The sequence below is a fragment of the Mugil cephalus genome, chromosome 3 (genome assembly GCF_022458985.1).
Source record: "Mugil cephalus isolate CIBA_MC_2020 chromosome 3, CIBA_Mcephalus_1.1, whole genome shotgun sequence".
Classification (NCBI taxonomy): domain Eukaryota; kingdom Metazoa; phylum Chordata; class Actinopteri; order Mugiliformes; family Mugilidae; genus Mugil; species Mugil cephalus.
Genome location: NC_061772.1, coordinates 6,190,001 through 6,196,517, shown reverse-complemented (window position 1 = coordinate 6,196,517; position 6,517 = coordinate 6,190,001).

Below are 6,517 nucleotides of genomic sequence, written 5' to 3'. Positions count from 1 at the left end.
CTCATCCTCCGGTGCCAGAGTCACGCATCATTGTCAGCAGCCAGCAAAACAAGATGAAATAAAATTCTAAGCCGTCCTGGCAGTCAAGGACACCATTCCCTCACCGTAATAGCCTGTATCGCCTAGCCACTCCATGTGTAGCTTTTCTTCATTGCTCTGGGCTTTTATTCCTGGCAATAAGCTCTTTATCACTCCTCAACACAATTCATTTAAAACCACCGTCAAGAAGCAATCAAACCTTAAGTAAGAGGATTCAAAGTCAGTGTGTTATTGTTAAGCAAAGTAGCATTACTTCATTTCCATAATGCACCCAGTCAGAGATGCCAAATAGGTAATAATAAATAACTGTACACTGGAAAATAAACAGTTAATATCTTTTCTCATTTTTGGATCCCCAAATTTAAATGCAATACTTGATCCACCCGTGTTATTTCCTCCTCTCCTCCGTGCCTCCTTTCCTGCCTCCGCAGTGACATTATGTTTGGGTTAGTTGTCTTTCTGCCTCGGACACCTATGATTTAGCAATTCTTGACATATCCATTACACCTCACAGATTGGCTGTTCTCCATTCCCTGTGTCTCGGAAACCTATAGAAATGACATGTACCCTTTCTTTTTTCCTTCTTTTTTTTTTCTCAGACGTCCTCGATTCACAGGTGGTGCATTTAGAAAGAAGTGGATTCTAATTTCAGGAGTGTTCCCTTACTATTAACTATAGCTACAGGAGGGACATCAATCTTGACAAGGTCTTTTTGAACCACGTCTAAAAATGCAATACCATTGTGTATTTTTCACCTGCTCTCCACAGCCTGACCAGACTTCGACTGCTGGTCCTATGATTTACTATCTGAATTATTTTTCTTTTTATAATAGCGTTTGGGAAATGGTTCACATGTCATCATTATGTATCCTTTATATTTTGATTGTTTAGCTGGAATAACTCATCTCTCCTCTTCCGAAGCAGAGAGATGTTTTTATATACAGTATAAAAGGCACAATAGTAGACAGAATCAATGTCATCATCACCACAATCATCCTCCTCGTCCCAGCAGTGTTTACTTCGTCGTGAGCTTTAGCCTCCACCTTCAACACTTCAGTCCTCTATCACTGATGTTTACTTGTGGATTGATCTTCATCCTCATATATTTGCAGTTCTAATAAATCTTGATTTTTACATTCTCCACCGTCGACATGAATTGATCCGGTGAAAGAGGAAGTTCATCAGGCGGCAACTGCATCAACCTGTGAATGGATTCTATAAAACCACATGGCCAAAAGGTCACAACGTGCCCCTGTTGCATGAACAGTGTCCACGTTAATTATGCAGGTTCTTTTGATATTCCTGGATCTACCAGAATTCAACATCAAATATTACACATCAGATTTCATACATAGTTATTCAGTACAGCAAGACAAATCATTCTGTTTCTCATTATGGAAGTGGCCACTTTAACAGTGTGAGTGCTTCATTAAATCATTTGTAATAAGTTTGTCATTCGCAGATGTTTTTATAAGGAGGCGTTTAATGTCAAGTCACAGCTCTATAAGTGCTGGTGTTTGTTAAATAAATGTGATGGTCTAATTCCATGTCCACTGTCCCCTCCCTCTTGTGCCTTCTGTTTAATACACCAACTTCATCACCAGGGAGATTAAAGCTAATGCCTAAAGGAGCACAGCCCAAAATTGAAAAGAATTAACTGTAATTAGCACGCTAACAAATGGCTAATACGAAGGCAATTGTCATATTTTATTATTATATAACCTGTAATCTCACTCTTGAGAATCTCATTTTAAATTGCGGCGAATGGCATTGAGAGTAGTTTTAACACAGATCATTTCAAACTGGTAAAATAAAATAAAATAAAAAATCTCCCACAGCCCCTGCTCTGTTCTCACCAGACTTTTATGTTGTGTCCTTCAGTAAACGTGACACAACACCTAACGATAGGTAAGACCACACATCAAGCGCAGCATCATTACACCAACAGCACAGCTACAGGAGGCAGTGCCGCACATAATAGACCCCGCTAACAGTTTCTTCAGCCTGTAAACTCAGCTAATTAACAGTGGCTTTGTGCTTTTTGTACATCGCCAGCTCTGTGTGTTTCTTCAAGGCCACAGAATGTAACGTGCAGCAATCTGCAAGCCAATTGTCACAGACAGAAAAAGTAAGATGGGTAGTAGTGAGCAGGGATTTATTGGCTTTGATAGTTATTGGATGGATTTTTTTTTTCTTTCTCACCTCCTGCTCGCTGTTGTTTCTGCCCTCACCAGTGTCTTTCCACACTGACAGTAATGAAAATACTAATAATGATAAGAATAGCATCACTTCAATCTCACTTTCAGTGATTACATTGTTCCACACGTGTCCGTTTCTGCTTAAATTATATTTAACTTCATCTGCTGTGGTCTGCAAACAGGATGACTGGTGCTTATCTGAAATGAAAGTGCATTTTTAACGCAGTTTAATAACAGGAGTGGAAAATCCAGTCCCTGGCAATAAAGCTGAAACTAATTCATTTCAATGGCTGTCGGCACAGAGTGTTTCAATTCTTCCCCACATGCCCATTCCGACTCCTAAAATTGTAAAAGAAAGGAGGCAGAAGGCCATTTGTGTAATCTGCTGCTGCCCGACATGAGCATGGTGATCACAGAAACACTGAAGAATCTTCATCTGGCTTTTAAGAGCCTCTTCAAAGAGCCACTAAAAGGCCACCTTAAAAGCAACCAGGACCATCAAACTCTGCAACTTTTCTTAAGAGTCTTGAGCAGAGTGGAGGGTGAAGGGGATAGGTAGGATGGAGGAGAGAGAAAACTGCTGCACGTCCTCATGCATCTAAAGTGGTCAGCAGTTTGAACCTGTCCGTGCCTCCTGTTCCATTATGGAATAGTAACACAGGGGCCTGTTTGTTCGCCAAACACAATTAACAAGGTTTCTGCTGCACATCAATACTGCTATTTGCATAGGGTATTGATCTGAAGTCCTTATAATCACAAAATGTTAATTGCACCAATTAATTCTCAATCTGTTTGTGCCCTTGTCTGGCCGCCTTGAGCCCTGAAGGTCAGTGTGAAAATGAACTGCTCTTTGATTCTCCTCCAGGAAAAGATTTTTTCCCAAGACAACACAGTTTGCTACTCAGAAATCAAAGGGCCCTACCATCCTTTATCATTATTATCATTCCGTGTGAGTAGCAGCTAATGGGTTTGAAATCTTGTGATCTGATTTGTCCTTTTAAACATGGTTTTTCTTGTCTCGTTCATTAACCACTGCTGCCTCCACTACTCTGCAGAGCCACGGCTATTTACACCTCAAAGACACAGTATCCTCCTTTATATTGACTAATAAGTCATTTTCTGAGACAATGCGTTGCCCATTTGATTCATAGCCCATAGGCGTTGTGTGCGAGCTTCCCTCTGTCTCTGGTCCTGCTGCTACACCATGTTATTACATGCTGAAGCATGACCTCCTGGTTTATTGTCTGTTTGAGATGATCAGAATAATAAGTCAGAGCTGTCTTTCCTCTGCTCTTCTGTCTGTGAGATGTAGGTAGGTCTCCTTCCTTTGTTGCGGGCTACACTGCACAACAACACATATATACTGGGGCAGTCGTAAAAATGATTGGAGTGTAAATACATTTTATATATAAGATCCAGATAAAGAAATATAAATAATAATGTATAAATATCTGTGTGCTTTTTGTGACTTCTTTAGGTCGGGAGAACACATTATATTTTTGCACTGCCTGTATTTACCAGTATTGATTGGACTCTGCGTTAATTGCTTTTCCCTCTATCTTGATACGGACAACAACAACGCAATTATAGGTTTTGCAACGTGTTTCACTCACTGATATCTGTACATAACAGCGCACAAGGACCTCTCTTCCAGTCCCCGTCATCCATGCCTGAACACAGCCAAATGAAAAATGAGCCACCCTGTGTGAAAGATGAATTTCAATCCACTACACCTGTGCCACCCCAGCAAATGAAAGGACTGATTGCCTCCAATTGCATATTTAAAATGCTTAATTCCTCCATTAAGAAACCTATTTACATGAATTAGGGACAATTAGCATTTTCAGACCCACTTCAACTTTGTTCGCCCCCATCCATTAACATTTGAAAGTGTCGGCTGCCAGACACAAGAAAGCCCCTCCATCTGATTTGTGCTGACCCCCTATGACGTTGCCTGGGTGGACTTTTTTTTAATCTCTACCACCTCACTGAGTGGTTAAGGGGGGTGGAGAGGATAAACTGGGGGGATATAGTAAGTCACCTCATTACGGTTAATCAACAAAAGCCAGTGAATAAAAGACAACAAAGTGAAGGGCAAAGGGACTTCTAATGGACAGAATCTGAGGTGCAGGCCTTCAGCCTCACAACCCTTTTATCTGATGGATATTACATTCATTTTATAGGGCAGAGCGCATGTCTTGTCCCTCTGATGTTGTGTTGCCCACTGAAAAGTTGGGTAGAATAAAAGGAAAAATCTGTGGCCTCTAAGCTGTCAGTTGTTAAGTGGAAATAATGAAGAAAAAAAGTTGATAAAAGAGGGGAAAATGAATTCCAGGGCGTGCATCTGTCACGTTTCTGAAGTTAGTGGACCTTGTAGCCAAATCCAGGCAGCACAATGGAAAATGAGGCCTCAGTGAAGACTGTTTGTGCACAGCCTTGAGTGTTTTCATCGGTAAGCAATTACAGTGTCTGATTCAAAGTGCTTACACATCCTTAAGATGGGGTTTTTGATGAGGAAAAGCTGCCATTTTCTAATGAAGATGACAGAGGCTGTCTCACTCTCTAGAGAATGTATTAGAAAAAGGGGCCTCACATCATGTGAGTCATATGTAATGCCTTTTATTGTTGCAGTCACAGGCAGGCGAGGAAGAGAGAACTTGTTTTGATGATTATATTCACTCTCAGAAATATATTAATATCTCTTTGGGTTACAAAAATCTTTGTGCTTGTGTGTACCGCGCGCGTGTGTGTGAGAGACGCACTAAAATACATTTCTGTTTCTCAAAAAGCGACTGAAATTCAGGAATACCTTACGTTTTAATAAATATAGGAAAATAAAGTTGGATCTTTTTGGAAGCTTGACATCCAAACCTACATCTAAGACCCAACACAAAGCCTGACCGTTTCACATACAACAGCTTCCACTGCCTCTGCCCTGGACATTTGCATATTGACCTGCATCACATGACACAGATGGATGCAAACAGTTGGAAGACAAATCCAAATCTTAAAAGATTACGTTAGAACTCAACCAAACCCAAAGTGACCTAAGCCCGAAGCATTCTCATGCCTTACTGAGTTTGAGTCAGATAGCAGGGCTCGCTACAAAGAGTTGTTTTGGACATGAAAGGGCTGGCCTGGTCATGGGGGAAATGAACATAATATATCCATGAAGTCATGCATGGATGTGGTACTGCTGGGAGTATTTAATTCTTCAGAGAGAATTGTTTCAACACTGTCAGTGAAGTCACAGCTTGATGTAAGGCCTAGATTAAGAACAGTGTAAGGTTTAAAGTATGCAGTCAGCCGAAACACAGAAAAACTATTTTTCCCCGCTTAATCCGAGCAGCGTTTAAGACAGCTATGAAGGCCGATATTCGCTTTCAACATCTTAAATTCAGATCTCTAACTTGATTAAACATTAAACTTTTATGTAAAAAGGAAATATGCAACAGGCGTAGGCTGAAAATGTCATCCATTAACTCATATGTAAGAAAGAGGAAAGCGGGTGGAAAGAAGTAGAATTTTGCTCGGTAAGAAAAAGGCGCTCCATCCGGCTGAGAGCTGTGCTAACTAGAGGGCCGTGCTTTTAGTTTGAGAAACATCCAACATGTCTAACTTTCATGTTTGCAAAGGATTTTAATTTGCTGTTTTTTCCTGTTTATTCCCTTTTTTATGGGCACTTGTCCACTGTCATTGTGCATTAAATGTCACCAGCTGTGGATAAGAGTTATTTGCCTTTCCACTCGGAAGAATGGGGCATCACATCGCCTTCTAGTGATTCACCTACGCTAACACTGTGCTGTTGAGGTTGATGTAGCTCCCATCACTGTTTGACGGTGTGAAAACATGAATGACCCAGATGACCGGCGTTCCACAGAAATAAAAACTCATTAAAGAAAAGAATCAATGAAATTAAAACCAGTGACAGGAGAAGTAAATAACATTGACCATCTTGTGACAATTCAGTGTTCTGCTGGGAAACCTCGGCATTCATGTGGATGTTACTTAGATGTGCAGCACCCAACCAGACCAGACCAGACCCCCCACCCCATAGCAATGACACTCCTTGATGGTAGCAGTGTAGAAATGGTTTAGGAACAAGGTGTTGACCTGGCCTCCAAATTCCCAAACTAATCTAGTATCTGTGGAACAAGCCTGATCCACAGAGGCACTACACAACATTAGGAAGGTGCTCATGATGTTATGCCTGATTGGTGTACATTTTCTTGTTAGTTGGCAGCACTGTTGGACAGCCAACATCAGACCTATGAAACACC